Below are 17,057 nucleotides of genomic sequence, written 5' to 3' on the forward strand. Positions count from 1 at the left end.
AATCTATGTCATGAAGTTTTACTTTCTGTGGTAAAAGGGCGTTTTCACATTTCCTCAGATGTCACCGTCATCCTGTCTGAAATAAGTTTGTATTTCTGGTGACAATGCCAGACATTCTCATGATGTGATTACCTTAAACAGGGAAGGAGATTTTTACCCTCAGTTGCTCAACATGAAGTGCTGTGGACTGAATTTTGTCCTCTTAGAATTTTATATTGAGGCCCTAATCCCATGTGACTGGATTTGGCCCCAGGGCATTTAGAAGATTCCTAAGGTTAAGTGAGGTCATCATAAGGGTGGGGCCTTAATTCAATAGAATTCGTGGCCTCCTAAGCAGAGAAGAGAGATTTTTCTTTCCCTCTGTGCCATGTGAAGATACGTGAGATGTTGGCCATCTGCAAGCCGAGAAGAGCCCTTACCAGGAAGAGTTGGCCAGCACTTTATCGTGGACCTCTAGCTTCCAGAATTGCAAGAAGTAAATTTCTGTTGTTGAAATCACCCAGTCTGTGGTATTTTGTTATTGCAGCCAGGCAGACTAATACATGAAGCCTGCTCTAAATAGATAAAATAAGAAATTACTACAGAGGGGCCTTTAGAAATTGTATTTAAAAACAAAACAAGACAGTCCCTATTTACAAAAGATTTAGAGAATTCATTTTTGGAATACAAGCCAGTGCATGTGAAAGTCTAAACCAAGAAGACTTTGCTGCCTCCCTCTTGAAGGGTTGAAGGCCTCTCTTCTGTGGTCCCTCGTCCTCATGCTGACCAAATATGGGGGTAAATGTCTCACTGTGTGAGGATCAGCCCAATTAAGCTGTGGGGGAGGACACAGGATCTGATCCCCTCTGTATCGCTAGGGCATACTACCTCCAGCCAGCAGGGGAAGGAGGCAGAGGTGAGGTGGGAGAGGTGGCCACTCTGGATGGTCACCTGGGCTGGCTGCCCACAGATATCCACGCTAGTATACAAAGGTTCCCAAGTGGTGGCCTTTTCTCGCTTCCAGGGGCTGCCCGGGTTTCCCTGCACTCTGAAATACACTGGTTGCTTCTCATTACATCACAAGCTGCAGAAAAAATTTAAAAGCTCTATAGCTGTATCCTTAACTCTTAACCTATTGATAAGGATGGACGTGCCTGCCCAAGATCCTATATCTTATGTCCTTGGGTGAAAGGGAAGCTGGAATAGGCAGTAGAGGCTGCTCTGGGCAGTCAAAGGACCTTCAGACTTCAGGCAAGGAGACCCACTGATCAGACATCTGCATCAAGTGTCAGTGCTAGAAGATCCCTTAGATGGCACCCGATTCTGCCCCTTTTAGAGTGAGATCCCTGTGGCTCAGGGAGGGAGGTTGGCTGCCTCAAAGCACCCATCACAACCTTAATGAAGCTGGCTTTCAACCACACTTCCTATACCCAGCCCTGAAACTGGTCCATCAGTGCCTGCATTCCGAGTCCAGCAGACTCTCAGAAGGAGACAATGATTAAATGTAAGTTAAAAGGACTTGGCACAAGGAAGAGTTTATGAACATTTGAAAAACAGACATACTATCCTTTACATCTTTGGAAAAACAAAGGCTTTGTGTAATTTCTTGGAATTTGATTAACTGAATATTATAATCTGTGTGTTGCTTTCTTGGTCATATTATAACAATCACCTTAGTTTAATTTTTTTTTCTCATAGCTAAAAAGATTTATTTCTATTTTGTGTGATACATTATTATATGAAATCTTAAAATAAGTTATCGATTGATTAAGACAGAGTCTCCCTCTTTTACCCAGGCTGGAGTCAGTGGCAAGACCATAGCTCACTCCAGCTCACTGCAGGCTTAACTTTCTGGGTTCAAGCAATCCTCCTGCCTCAGCCTCCTGAATAAATGGGACTATAGGCATATACCACCACACCCAGCTAAAATTTTTAAAATTTTTGTAGAGATGAAGTCTTGCTATGGTGCCATCTGGTCTCAGACTCCTGGCCTCAAGTGATTCTCCTGCCTCGGCCTCCCAAAGTGCTAGGATTACAGGTATGATTACAGTTATTTTTAGTATAAAATAAAGATTTATACTAAATTCAGTAAAATTTATAAATAACTGAAAAGTCTTAATTCTCAGTGCTTGCCTTGTCTCTGTAGTTAAGGGATCTGTCACGCTCAGGCACTCTTCCTTGTGAAGCTATAGGCCATGTGCTTTAAGAACTCACGTGCGCTAGCTCGTGATCCACACAGTTACATTATTAGGGGAACTTCACGTAAGGACAGAGCTTGGAAGCTACTTGGTGCCCCTCGAATTTCTTTCATTTGTCTTATGTTCATTTTTGTGCATATCAAGAATATTTTAGGCCAGGCACAGCACAGTGGCTCATGCCTGTAATCCAAGCACTTTGGAATGCCAAGGCGGGCGGATTACCTGAGATCAGGAGTTGGAGACCAGCCTGGCCAGCATGGTGAAACCCCATCTCTGCTTTAAAAAATTAGCCAGGCATGGTGGTGTGTGCCTATAATTCCAGCTACTCGGGAGGCTGAGGCAGGAGTATTGCTTGAACCAGGGAGGCAGAGGTTGCAGTGAGACAAGATCATCATGTCATTGCACTCCAGCCTGGGCGACAGAGCAAGACTCTGTCTCGAAAAATAAAAATAAGAGTATTTTAAGTGCTACTTATTGAACCAATTTGGAAATTAAGAGTTTCCTCAGCTGCAAATGTGGGTAAATGTATGCAACTCTGAAGTTGAAGGAAGATGCATTAGCAACTCCATCATGGTCAGCATTCCTAGCTGCCATCTCCCTGCCCCGTTGGATCTAGGGCAGATGAAGTCAAACTTTTTTCACTCCATGTTCTGTGCAAATGTCTGCAAATCCTCAGAGCAGGGCATAGCTGCTGTGTCCAGTGTCACTTCCCTCCAAACTCCTCCCTGTGTTGCACTAATTCGTTTTTGGGTCATCTCACTGCGGCCCATGTGTGGGCTGGATGTCAGTCAGCTTGGCGTCTTCCTTGTCTCCTCAGCTTCCAGTTGTTTTTCCCATGTAGTGCCAGATGAGAGTCCTCCAGTGGGAGATGCCTATGCAGGGAGGGATGAGGAGGATAGAGGAGGAGGTGAAGTCTTTACTCTCCTGCACTGGCTACAGCAGACACAGGGCAGAGGGCACACTCCTGGCTGCAGGAATCTAACACCAGCCGCAGCAGGTGTCACCACTCCTGAGATTCTGGAAGTTTATTTTACAGGAGCTTCTTCGTCCTCTTCCTCCTTCACTTTCCTGTCTGAATCCCTGAGCAAATCCCATGATCCCTTGAGGGATGCAATGACTCAGACATAAACTTGGCCTCATCCCTGAGTCTCACCCAAACCACCCACTGCCACTCAGGGACTAGGCTTTGCTTCTAGAATTTCTAGCCACTTGGTTACCTCCCCTGAGCTCCCAGAGCTATTCACTTTTCTTTTCCATCCTCAAATCCTCAGTTGCTCTCTAAAATGCCAAGATTTCTTTTCAATTTCCTAACCCCTGCAGAAAGTCACCTGAGTGGCACCAATCTCACAGCTGCAGCAGTGGGTCTCACTATGCTTTCAGTACAGCCTTAAATAAGTGTTCAGAGGAAGCTTGGACTGTGGAAATGAAAACCTACCCTGCCACTCATCAGGCTGGTGATTCTATCCAATCCACTGGTGGCAGGCACCTGGGTTGATTCCACGTCTTTGCTATTGTGAATAGTGCTGTGATGAACATGTGAGTGCATGTGTCTTTTGGATAGAACAATTTATTTTCTGTTAGATAGATAGACTCAGTAATGGGATTGCTGGGTCAAATGGCAGTTCTCTTTTACGTTCTCTGAGAATTCTCCACACTGCCTTCCACAGTGGCTGAACTAATTGACACTCCCATCAGCAGTGTGTTAGTAAGTGATCCCTTTTCTCTGCAGCCTCCCCAGCATGTGTCCTTGTTTGAAATTCTTTTTAATAATAGCCATTCTATCTACTGTGAGATGGTCTCTCATTGTAGTTTTGGTTTGCATTTCTCTGACAACTAGTGATATTGAGCATATTTTCATGTTTATTGGCTGCTTGTATGTCTTCCTTTGAGAAGTGTGTTCATGTCATTTGCCCACTTTTTAATGGGGTTGTTTTTTGCTTGTTGATTTGTATAAGTTTGCAAGATGCATTTTGAAAACCAAACACAAACCATTCTGTAAAGCAAGGCCACTTTTCTAACACAGTAGGTACTGAGACGAGAAGAAGTACAGATCAGAAAAATGTATGTAAAACACTCCTCAGCGCAGGGCTGTGGTCTGCAAATGACTGAAGCAAGGAGGAAGGGGCCACAGGGGAGGAAGGAGACTGATAGGGAGGAGAGATGAGGGAAGGAGGGAGGGAGGAGGGAGAGCACTGAGGGGGACACAGCAGCCAGCAGGACTGTCTTCCATGCCTTCGGGCAAGATTCTGTGGGGTCCTGAGACCTGGTTCCAAACCAGAGAGGCACCTTAGAGCCTCACTTCACTTTGTAAGAAATTATCCTAATGCTTGTATTGTTGATAACATACTGAGTTCTCTAATTCACTCTAAAATGACACTTGAATCTTCATTTCCTTGGCTTAAAATAATTTTTGGCCCCAGGAGTGAATGCAGCAATTTCATTTGGTGGCTTTCAGTGCACTGATTATTAACTAAAAAGGAGAGGCAAGCCAGAACTGTCTGCTGAGCAGCCCTTGTCAGCAAGAGCAAATGGGAACAGTTAGTCTTGGCATTGTGGATCATAGCAAACTGCGGACTAGAGAAGTGGTGACTCAGCCTTGCCCTAACCCCAGCCACCCAGGTCTCTCCCTGACATATGCCAAGAGGAATCACTGACTAAAGGATGCATGTATTTCCTCTGGTACAAACCCAGGGTGTCAAACTTCCTGGGGATGGAATTGCTGATGCATGAATGGGGAACATCGTGTGTCCAGGCTTGCTGGTTTGCCATTCAGTGGCCACTCTGAGGAGAGGGACTCAACCCCTTAGCCCACTGTTTCCACCCTAGACTTACAGGACAGCATGGACTGGGTCTCCCAGGTCATAGCACTGTGATCATCTGCAGCTGGCGGTTTCCAGAGGACTCAAGAAGAAAATGTTCAATTCTTGTGGGCTAAAGAGGGCTGAACAGTAACTCTGTTTGATACAGTGTGGCTCTGTGTCCCCACCCAAATCTCATGTTGAATTGTATCCCCAGTGTTGGAGGAGGGGCCTGGTGGGAGGTGAATCTTGGGGTTGGACTTCCCCCTTGTTATTCTCGTGATACTGAATTTTCATGAGATCTGGTTGAAAGTGTGTAGCACTTCCCCCCACTCCTCTCCTGCCAGCCATGTGAAAAATGTGCCTGCTCCCCCTTTGCCTTTCGCTGTGATTTTAAGTTTCCTGGGGCCTCCCCAGAAGCAGAAGCCTGTACAGCCTGCAGAACTATGAGCCAATTAAACCTCTTTTCTTTATAAATTACCCAGTCTCAGGTATGTCTTTATAGTAGTGTAAGAAAAGACTAATACAGTATTGCTTCCAGCCAGGAGTCTTTTTTATGGGACTGGCTGATCTCTTTAATTCTTGATTATGAGATCCCCGGGAACCTTGCAGGTATCAGAAATTTTGTGGTAAAATCAGTTATCCCCATGGAAATAAGGAGGTAAAGAGACACAGTATCTGGCCACTGCAGTTATTTTTTTCTGTAAGAGGCTCCATAGTAAAATTTCCTGTCCAAAATAGCTATGCATGTATAGCTGCAAAACTGAAACATCAGTGAGCAAATCAAGCTGCAGGAGACCAGCCTGTATCTCTTGGATCACTTTTAATGCCTGGCCACCCATCCTGGCTCCATGGGCTTTAATGCTCAGAACCTCCACCCCCCAGGCCCCACCCAAGTGTCCTTCCTAGTCTCTTGGAAGGTTTCGAGCCTGAGTTCTTCTTCCTTGGCATCTAGATCACAAGACAGTGGTTCCCTCTCTCACTGAGGGTGTGTGCTTGTGTCCCTTCCCTCCCTCCCCCTGTTTTTGTCTCTGATTCACGGAAGTCTAATCTCCCACAAACAGTACGGAGCTGGGGTTTGCCTAATAAATTAGTCTGGAGAGCTTTTTTAGTGGCAAGTTCAGATTTATTAATAGAAATAATATGACCAATCTCAGCTGTGTTTTATTTTGTATATTATAGTTGCCGTATATCTTATATTTGCTGTGTGTCTTTATTTGGTCTGTTTTCTTTGCTTTTAAAAATGTGTTGTATTCATTACTTTTGACACTTATAGTGTATTTTTTATTTAGGGAATCTTTGTGGGACTCCTTGAGTCCCCCTTTTCCTTACCTTAGCTGCCACTGCTTTGTTCCCAGCTTTGATGATGCTCTAGGACCCTGTACTGCCATCCCTGATCTCCCCTCATCAGTCCCCTTTTTCTCTCCTTCTCTCATTTAAAAAGTTATTTCTATAATATCAGAGCATATGATTAGCCATCATTTCCTCCCTCTTATTTCCCATTTGTTTCAATCTCATATCTGCCCCCCCGGAGGCTCAATGCCTTCCATCATCCTTTGGCTGAAATTCTCCAGTCGTCTCTTCTTTGAATAAGGCTTCATTGGATAATCAGCGGGTTTCTCAGGAAGGGCTCTGTGTACAACTGCCCCAAGATACCACGTGTCTATGGTGGGCACTTCTCCTCTCGCCTCGTTTGTTTCTCCCATTCCCATCTCCTCCTCCCTTCCTTGCCTCTTCCAGTTGTCTTTGGCCTCTTCCTTCAAGGTCCTCCTCCTCGAAGGTCCAGGACTCATCCTAGGCTTTCCATCCCTTCTCCCTCTTCCCGTCCTCAGCCTCTGTTGTGACTCCTGCTCTGGAGGTCTTTTGGTTCCCTTGGTGCCTCTGAGTTACTGCTAGACCCTCCCTTCCCCAGGACATCCAGGGGGCGAGACCTTTGTTGGCCAATACCCACTTGAAGACTGGGGGCCAGTGTTCCTGTGAGTGGTTTGGCATCTAGCTGCAGGCTGCTGTGGCCCAGGCTCTCCCTGGACCCTGTGTCTTGTGCGATTGAGGGAAGCTGGAGCCTGTGCTGCCCCTCTGTGGCTGCCTGGAGCCTGGGAAAAGGGGCCGCTTCTTTTTTGGGGGAAGGGGAAGGCAGGCATGGCAGGAGCCATAAGAAAAGAGAGGGAGATCAGAGCACAATAAGGCAGACTCCTGAGCGTTGCACCCCCCAGTGCCCATCAGAGCGGAGCTTAGGTCAACTGTCTCTCCCCACTTCTCTTATAAGCGATGTGACCCATGAGGGGCCAACAACTGCTATTTTTCTTTGGATTGAGATCTCAGATAAAAACCAACCACCACATAGGTGAATTGAAGGTTATACCCAACTTGGCTTATCTCAGAGCACTCTTTTTCTGCCTTCTTCTCTCCTGCTGTCTTTTTCCTGGGGTCAGAATAGGCTCCATCACAGCCTGCAGTGTGGCAGGCTGTTCACAGGATTATTCTGATACAACCTTGTGCCCAGGCAAAGTGTTTCTTATGCATTTCACTAGAGGTCTCCCCTCCACTTCAAGTAAATCCAAAGATAAAAACTAAATTTAAACCAAAGAAATTGGGTGGGCATGGTGGCTCACACCTATAATCCTAGCACTTTGGGAAGCCAAGGCTGGTGGATCACTTGAGGTAAGGAGTTTAAAAGTAGCCTGGCCAACATGGCGAAACCTCATCTCTACTAAAAATACAAAAATTAGCTGGATGTAGTGATGTGCGCCTGTAATCCCAGCTACTCAGGAGACTGAGGCAGGAGAATCACTTGAACCCTGGGAGGTAGAGGTTCCAGTGAGCTGAGATGGCAACACTGCACTCCAGCCTGGGTGATAGGGTTAGACTCTCTCTCTCCAAAAAGAAATCACTTTGAAAGGGTGTAATGCTAGACAGGGGACTGGTTTCTATAAATGCCTCATCTATTATGTCCATCCTCACAGTTCGGTATGTGTGTTTTTCCATTTTGCTTCTAGTGATCCAATTTTTTCAGAGACCAGAGAGCCCTGAGAGCTCCTCCTGCCTGTGAGAAGTGAGATCCGTTGAGGGCCTGGCTCAGTGTAGCTGGCTTCCCGGGGAGCAGAACACACACACAACAGAGCAGGAGGTGCGAGCATTCATCTTTCTTTCCTTCGAGAACCACTGTGGTGACAGTCCCTTTCCCACAACGGATGAACCTCAGGGTGTTTCATATATTTATGTTTAAAATTTTAACCTCAGATCAAAACCCTGCAGAGATTATTACCAAGAACAGCATTTGCGAGAGTTTTCCCTAAAAAATTGACATGCAGGTTGAGATCTGGTATTGCACAGCATGTAACTCTATAATCAAGTTCATTTGGAGAATATAACGCTTTCTTACCACTGGAGTTCTCAAAGCCCTCTCTGTGGTAATATGCGTGAAGAAAGTCTAAAATAGGATGCAGGAGGGCCTCCACATGCCCCCCCAGCCCAGGAGGGGCCTTCAGGGGTGCAGAGGATGGGGCTGGCTCAACTCTGCACAGCCCTAGCAGGGCTCACAAGCACCTGGATCATCTGCAGACCCATCCAGGTCCCCCCGGTCATTCCCTTGTCCTGGGAACCTATGGGATGCACTGGCGCGCCCCGACTCCAGACCCAGTGATGTGGATTCTGGGCCTGGATCCGAAAGGGAAATGCAGGGGAGTGAGTGCTGGATGGGGGGCCGGACCTGCTCTCATCCCCCGCCGCCTCTCCAGCCGACTGACTGGCATCCCCCACACACCTCCTCACACAGCTCTGGGGTGACCCAGGCTTGGTACCCCATTACATGGAAGAACTCCCATCTTCAGCTGCAGGAACTCCTTGTAGAGGTCTGGCCAGTGCTCCTTGCCCAGCAGGAACTGGAAGATGCTCCGCTTGGACGTGGGGTTGTCCTCCTCCATGTTGGAGGCAATGTAGCTGTCACAGGAAAAGACAGGAAGCTCGCCTGTCCCTCGAGTCATGGCTGCCAGCTCAGATGGGACAGGAGGGAGAGGTCACATTGGAAGAACCATGAGCCCAGGCAGAGTGTGTCCAGGAGAGAGGGTCTGGGGGAGCCTTCTCTGCAGCTGACCCGATCTACAGGGGCCCCAGGGTATCCTCAAGTCCTAGCCTGTGGGGCCCATGCTGTGCCCAGCCAGAGACAAGGTTCTGGGCTTGACAAAGTCATCTCCTAGGGGCTTCTGTCTTCAGGTAACTCAGTCTCCAGGCAGCAAGTGGTGTTTTCCCCTCTGCTCTCAGTATCTCAGGACCTTACTCATTGCCTTTCCTTCCCCACCACCTTCAGTGGCTCCTGAAGGTCTTGTCTGCTCTATGACCAAGAAGAACAACCTGAGTACATGGGCACAGCAGAGCTGCCCTGATAGGGTGAGGGAAACATGGGATTCGGGGACCTGGGCAGGTTTTAGAGCGAGTCCCTGAGGAGGTGCTCACAGGGCCAGGAAGAAGTGGATCCAGTTGTAGAGATGCCCAGGCAGCCTGACGCGGCCGAAGTACTCCACCACCATGGACAGCAGGTACTGCCGGACACAGAGGCAAGTGTGGAGGCCAGGGAGGAGCAGCGGGAGAGGGCACTGCATGGGCCCCGGGACCTTCCCCACCCAAAGGACAGGGTGCAGAACGGCTCAGGCTGGACTTGCTGTGGGTCTCACATCCCTGTGCTACATTGAGGCAAGCAATGGGAAGGTGGGGAAGAGTTCTCAGTAACTCCAGGCAGGGCAGGGACAGGCAGTGTGCCCTTCCTTCTGTCATTGAGGGTGCATCCCTCTGGGTCTTCTTCCCAGATGGAAATCCTACTCTCTTTGCCTGTCCCCCATGGGGCGGTGACTCTGCAGACCCCTTGTCCCTTATCACTTCAGTGCTGTTGGTACCTTGTCAGACACTTTGAGGAAAATGTCAGCTTCCAAGAAGCTCTGGATAATGGGATCCTCTGCAAAGGAAGGAAGAAGCCATGAGGCCTTGGAGAGGCCCGGCAAGGAGGACCGAGTGTGCGGCTGTGGGATGTTTCAGAAGAAAGGAGGAAAACCTGAACCTTCCCTGAGCTCCTCTCTCGTGGGAGGGGACCCAGCCGCCTTTCCTCCAGGATGTGCTGGGCCTTGCATCAGCAACAACTGCTACTCCCCGCATTGACACAGGGTCAGTTTCAACTGCGCAAATGTTGCTACTGTGCAACAGGGTCACAATGGGATGTGATAGATTCGTTCACTGCAGAGATGTGACTTGGGTCTCAAAGTGTAACAAATTTGCCTCAACTTAAAAGTTTGGACGTGGCCTTGGGTCTCTGTGACCCCTCAACCTGTCACTGCATTATATTGTGGCTGTGCCAAGCTCCCTGTCCCACTGCCGCTGAGTGCCGGGGCTGTGATGGGGAGGTTCATGGCCCTGGGCTCACTGGACTTTGCTGCCTTCCAGAAGATGTGACCTGACCTCTGCTCCTCTGCAGGAGGCCCATCTTTGACTTGAGGTCTCCCCTGGAGGGGCCATTTCTTAGTGAAGACCTGAGAATGCCAGGACCTGTCTGTCCCTCCCCCAGGATGGTGACCCTGGCATAGCAGTGAGAGTGGGCAGCTCGCGGTCAACCCTTTCCTGCCTCTTCTCCAGTAAGCCTGGCCCTCGGAAGAGCCCTGTGCAGCAGCATGGTATCCAGCAGCACTGTCTGTGATGACAGAGGTGCTCTCTACCTGGGCTGTCCTCTATGGCAGCCGCCAGTCCCACGTGGCTGTTAAGCCCTTGAAATGTGATGAGCAAGACTGATAAACTGAATGTTGAAAGTGTGTTTAAATCATGTAAAATTAAACATAAATAGCTACATGAGGCTGGTGATGGTGTAGTGAATGGCGTGACCTCCATGTTGTCCCCCACCCTGCCACACTCATCCCGCCTCTGGTCCTGATGCCACCTTCTCAGACAGACCATTTCTGAGTTTCTGATTTCATTAAACTAGTTGTCCTCCCTCATACCCCATCTCCAGGCATCATGGCCTTGAAACAAATTTCCTTCTCTGCCTGTATCACTGGCTGAGATCAGCCGATTTCTGTATATGCTGTTCGCATTTTGTCTCCTCCTGCTTTGAGCACAAAGAGAGCACAATCTCTCCTGTCCTTTCATTACTAATTTCTAGAATCTTGACCGGTGGGGATCACTGACTGGGTCTCTGTGGGCAGGGGTACAGCCTTTGGTGTTTCAGCCATGAGCCTCTTTTCCTTCCCTCCAGGAACGTGAAGGAAGGAAACACCCATCACACCCCATTGGAACAGGGGCGGCTCTGTGTCCAGGCGTCCTGGGCTTCTTGGAGCCCCCGGGAGGTCTGCACATGCTCCCAGGGCCCGGGGAGCCGCTGGCTCGGAGAACACACCCAGCAGTCGATAGAAGGCTTCTTGGTCGTCATAGCGGTAGCTGGGTCTTCCCCTCTTGTTCATCCTGAGTTTTGTTCCCCCAATATAGTTGACAGTCCATATGTTCCTATTGTGGTTCCTCCTCTGCCAGGACTTCAGGTCAGCAACAGCTCCTGAGGAGGCTGAGCTGAAGGCGGGGGGGCTGCCGTAATGAGGAACTGTGGGAATGACAGACCCCAGTGAGCACAGATGTGACCCACCTGAGCACCCCTGGGCCTTCCCTTAAGCTCACCCTGAAGACCAGATCCTGCCTCATGTGAACAAGGGGATAAATGTTCATGTAGCAGTACCTGACCCCTCGTGCAGGGACAAGGAGGTGGAGGGATGACGAAGGGCACACACCTTCCTTGACATCCCCCACATTCCTCGTCTTCCACCTCCTCTTCCCCTGGGTGCTCTGCTCAGGGATGGCCACTGATGAGGCAGAAGTGGCAGCCAGAGGAGCTGCAGGGAGAGAGGACCCTGAGTGATCATGGATGGGACCCAGTGGGAAACGCTGGGCTCCTCCCTTCTCACTCATTTAGGATTTTGAAAGTGATATGTGAGGGGATAAGGTGAATGACCATCATCCACTTTGCATTTATCTACAAATAAGGATAGGAATCAAGTTACCTACTTACCTTTCTCTGCCAGACAAAAGCTGCTCTCCTCTGCCTCTTTCCCTGGCTCTTTCTGCCTGGAGGATTCCTCTATGGAGACAAATGTGGAATTCTCTGGTCTTCTGTCTTCCATAGCTACAAAAGTGAGCAGGAAAGTGACCTCCTGGCTCACCCTGACACCCTTCGCCCTATGGAATCTGATTCAGGAGAGTTGAAGGAAGAAGGAGAGATGGTGCCAGGGCCATGGGGGTCCATTACCCTTCATTCATTTAGGGACCATAGGCTAAGGGTAAACCACTGCACACACACCTGTCTTCCTTTCCATGCTTTGTTCCAGCCCTTCCTTGCTGGGTCTTGTGGCCTTGGAGCAGTCTCTGAGCAGCTGATGTGCACCTCACAGAGATCCTGTCTTCTCTGGGTACCAAAAAATGTAAGGGACCGGACATGATTCCAACCAGGCCATTTCATTCTGCTTAACCTGCTTCTCATGAAACATAATAATAATTAAAAATTGTAATTGTAAGGGCCAGGCATGGTGGCTCACGCCTGTAATCCCAGCACTTTGGGAGGCCGAGGCGGGTGGATCACGAGGTCAAGAGATCGAGACCATCCTGATCAACATGGTGAAACCCTGTCTCTACTAAAAATACAAAAAATTAGCTGGGCTTGGTGGCGTGTGCCTGTAGTCCCAGCTACTTGGGAGGCTGAGGCAGGAGAATTGCTTGAACCCAGGAGGTGGAGGTTGCGGTGAGCCGAGATCGCACCATTGCACTCCAGCCTGGGTAACAAGAGCGAAACTCTGTCTCAAAAAAAAAAAAAGTTATTAATATTGTTTATTTTATTGCCTTATCTGTGTCTAGTATCATCATATTAAAAGTTAAAAATTTAAGGTTTAATATTTTGAGATAATTATAGATTCACATGTTATTGTAAGAAGTGATACAGAGAGGCTCTAGACACCCTTCATCAAAATTTCTCCAATGGTAACAACTTGCATAACTATAGTTCAATATCACAATAGGAAATTGAGTTTGGTGCAATCCGTTGACCTTTTTCAGATTTTATCAGTCTTAGATACATTTGCTAGTGTTGGTGTATTTTGTTCTATGCAATTTTATCTCGTGCACACTTATATGACCATCATCAAGATACAGAGGAGTTTGTTATAAGAATCCTTCTTACTACCTTTTTTTTGTTTGTTTGAGATGGAGTCTTGCTCTGTTGCCCAGGTTGGAGTGCAGTGGCATGATCTCGGCCTTCTGGGTTCAAGCAATTATCCCTGCCTCAGCCTCTGGTGTAGCTGGATTACAGATGTGCACCACCACGCCTGGCTAATTTTTGTATTTTTAGTAGAGACAGGTTTTTGCCATGTTGGCCAGGCTGGTTTTGAAATCCTGACCTTAGGTGAACCTATTGCCTGTTTATAGTATTGCCTCTTCCCTAATCCCTGGCAACCACTAATCTCTACAATTTTGTAATTTTGTTAGTTCAACAATAATTGACCAGCAAGGTGGCTCACGCCTCTAATCCCAGCACTTTGGGAGGCCAAAGCGGGTGGATCATTTAAACTCAGGGGTTTGAGACCAGCCTGGGCAACATGGTGGAACCCCATCTCTACAAAAAATATAAAAAATGAGCCAGGCATGGTGTTGTGCACCTGTAGTGCAAGCTACTTGTGAGGCTGAGCTGGGAGGATCACTTGAGCCTCCAGTGAGCCATGTTTGTACTGATACACAGAACCCCCGTGGGTCTGCGGCAACCTCAGTTCTTGCCTCCTCAGAAGAAAGAATTTGACTGAGGAGCATAAGGCAGAAGGAGAGACTCAGGCAAGTTTTAGAGCAGGAGTGAAAGTTTATTAAAAAGCTTCAGAGAAGGAACAAAAGGAAGGAAAGCATACTTGGAAGAGGCCCAAGTGGGCGACCTGAAGGACAAAAGTGCAGGGTTTGACCTTTTGAGTCGGGGTTTTATATGCTGGCATACTTCTGGGGTTTTGTGTTCCCTCTCCCCTGATTCTTTCCTTGGGGTGGGCTGTCAGCATGCACAGTGGCCTGCTAGTGCTTGCCAGAGGAGCATGTGCAGTGTGCTGACTGGAGTTGGAGGCATGCCACCTGAGTCATTCTTCCCTTACCAGCCGAATGCCCCTAGGAGGTCTTACACCAGTTAAACTCTGCCATCTTGCCTCTTAGTGCGCATGTGCCTACTTGCTCAGCTCCTGGGATTTTACTGGGAAGCCGCTGATCACCAGGTTCAGGTGTTTTCTGTTTATCGGGAAACTGCCTTCCCCTGGTGCTGGCTGTAACCAATTATTATTTGAGAGAGACAGTTAACAACTGCTTGATCATCACCTGGTGGTCGTCTGATATTCCTGGTTTGGGGTTGCAGGGGGCCTTCTCCTGCCCTGCTCGGACCTGACCATACCTACCATAACAGCCACTGTACTCCACCCTGGGTGACAAAGTAATCCCGTTTCAAAAAAACAAACACCCCCAGTATTACCTAAATGGAACCAGCCAGTATATAATCGGGGACTGGTGTTTTCACTTAGTGTAATTCCCAATATCCAGTGAAGCTGTTGCACGAATCAATAGTTAATTCATTTTTATTGCCTAGGGGTGCTCCCAGTCATATGATAAGTGCACATTTACTTTTGTAAGAACTTGTTATATTTTGTTCTAGAGTGGTCCTGCCATTGTACATGCCTGCCAGCAGTGTCTGAGTGATCCATTTTCTCTGCATCCAGTATTTGATGTTATCATTCTTTTCTTTTTCTTTCTTCTTTCTCTTTCTTTCTTCTTTCTCTTTCCCTTCTTCCTTCCTTCCTTCCTCCCTCCCTCCCTCCCTTCCTTCCTTCCTTCCTTCCTTCCTTCCTTCCTTCCTTCCTCCCATCCTTCCTTTCTCTCTCTTTCTTTCTTCCTTCTTTTTTTTTTGTTTTAGAGCTGAGGTTTTATTTTGGACATCAACAACAAAAAAAGCAATTGCATTCTTTTGTAGCTGGAGGCATGGGCAAGGGGGTCCTCAGGCAGTAAACTCCCTGCTGGTGGGCTGAGGGCTAGGGCTGAGCCTCAAGTGGGTCTCCTGTTCCCTGTGCTAATCCTTCACAGGAGCCTCCCTCTCGGGCTCTGGGAGCCTCAGGAGGGGCAGGCTGGGAGGGGCTGCTGCAGCTGTGTTCACTTGGGCAGGATGTCAGAGGACTCGGACACCAGCTTCCCATCATGGGTCTCCATTTTCTTCACAACTGCAGCCCTGATGGTGCTGGTTTGGCTGAAGGAGACGGAGCCCACATCAGAGCCAAAGCTGGAACCCAGGCAGTAGCTGAGGCCAGGGCTTGTGAGGCCCCATAGGCTGAGCTCAGACTACCTCCATAGGGGCTGGTGGTCTTCATATGGATACTCATGTTCTGCACCCCAGACTCCAGCTGTCTCTCCTTGTCCTCCAGCAGCTTCCTGTAGGTGACAGTCTTGTCCAGGGCCAGCTTGACGTTCATCAGCTCCGGGTACTCAGGCAGCTGCTACCGTGTCCCGCTTGGCCCGCTGCAGCGCAGCCTCCAGCTTGGACAGCTTGGTGTTGGCATCTTTAATGGCCAGCTCCCCACACTGCTCAGCACCTGTGCTGGCGGCCTCCAGGGAAGCCCTCTGGCCTTTGAGGCCCTCAATCTCAGCCTGGAGTGGCTGATGTTCCAGTTCATCACGGATATCTCAGTCTTTGTGTGCCACAGGTCATCCCCTTGCTTCCCAGCCCGCGTTTGCAGCTCCTCATACTTGAACTGCTACACGCCCACAGCCTCAGCCTGGCTGCGGTTGGTGAGCTCCTCATACTGCACCTCGACCTCAGCGATGATGCTGTCCATATCTGGGGAGCAGCTGTTGTCCGTGGACAGCACCACAGATGTGTCTGAGATCAGGGACTGCAGCTCCTGGATCTCCTCTTCACACAGTGGCTGAGGAAGCTGATCTCATCAGTCAGCCCTTCCAGGTGAGATTCTAGCTCTACTTTGTTCATGTAAGCTTCATCTGCATCCTTCTTCATGAGGACAAATTCATTCTCCATCTCTGTAGGCTTACTGATATCATCCTCATACTTGTTCTTGAAGTCCTCTACCAGCTTTTGCATATTGCCAAGCTCCACCTCCAACTTCAGCTTCTCCAGGCCCAGAGTCTCTAGCTCTGGATCATGTTGTCCATGTTGCCCTGAGCTGTCTTCTGCTGCTTCAGGAGGCTCCAGTTGGTCTCAAGCATCTTGTTCTGCTGCTCCAGAAACCTTACATTGTCTATGAAGGAGGCAAACTTGTTGAAGGTCTTGTTATGCTCCTTCTCCTGGGTGTGCATGGCCTGGATGTTGGGGTCCACCTCCAGATTTAAGGGGACTCAGCAGGCTCTGGTTGACCATTATGGTGGTGATGCCTCCTATGCGGCTGGCCCCACCATAGCCTCCGCCCAGGCCATCCTGGAAGCTGCTGCTGGCACTCAGGAGAAGCTAAGGAGCTGATGCAGGCACTGGGCCCACTCATGTAGAAGTGGCTGCTGAAGGCTTGGGGGCCAGAGGTGGAGATCTTGTAGGAATTCTGGGTCACCCTGATGGACATGGGGAAGGCAGGAGTGGAGGCAGGTGGGCTGAATCAGGCAGAGATTCCAGAAGGAATGGAGAAGCTGCTGCTTGTTATCATTATTTTCTACTTTAATTGAAATATCTTTTTAATAACATCACACAGATGGCAAATAATGTGTTTATTCTTTGCCTATGTCTTCTTATTATTGAACCATAATTTTTATAGTTAACAATATTTTATTGGGTAAATGTATTTGCATACTAATATATGTCTTAATTGTCTTTGTATATTCTAAATATAATTTCCTTATCATATATACAGCTTGCAAATATTTTCTTCCATTCTGTATGGTTTTATTTTATCTTTTTTTAAGATGGAGTCTCACTCTTTTGCCCAGGCTGGAGTGCAGAGATGCAATCTCAGCTCACTGCAACCTCCGCCTCCCAGGTTCAAGCAATTCTCCTGCCTCAGCCTTCTGAGTAGCTGGGATTACAGGCACACACCACCACATCCAGCTAATTTTT

At 48.5% G+C, this 17,057-nt stretch overlaps 1 pseudogene; it reads right to left on the reverse strand.

Moving 5' to 3' along the window:
* Positions 1-15,154: 15,154 nt before the first annotated feature.
* On the reverse strand, positions 15,155-16,569 carry LOC144579375 (keratin, type II cytoskeletal 8 pseudogene; annotated as a pseudogene).
* Positions 16,570-17,057: the final 488 nt, after the last annotated feature.

This window comes from Callithrix jacchus, chromosome 14 (genome assembly GCF_049354715.1).
Source record: "Callithrix jacchus isolate 240 chromosome 14, calJac240_pri, whole genome shotgun sequence".
NCBI classification, from domain to species: Eukaryota; Metazoa; Chordata; class Mammalia; order Primates; family Cebidae; genus Callithrix; species Callithrix jacchus.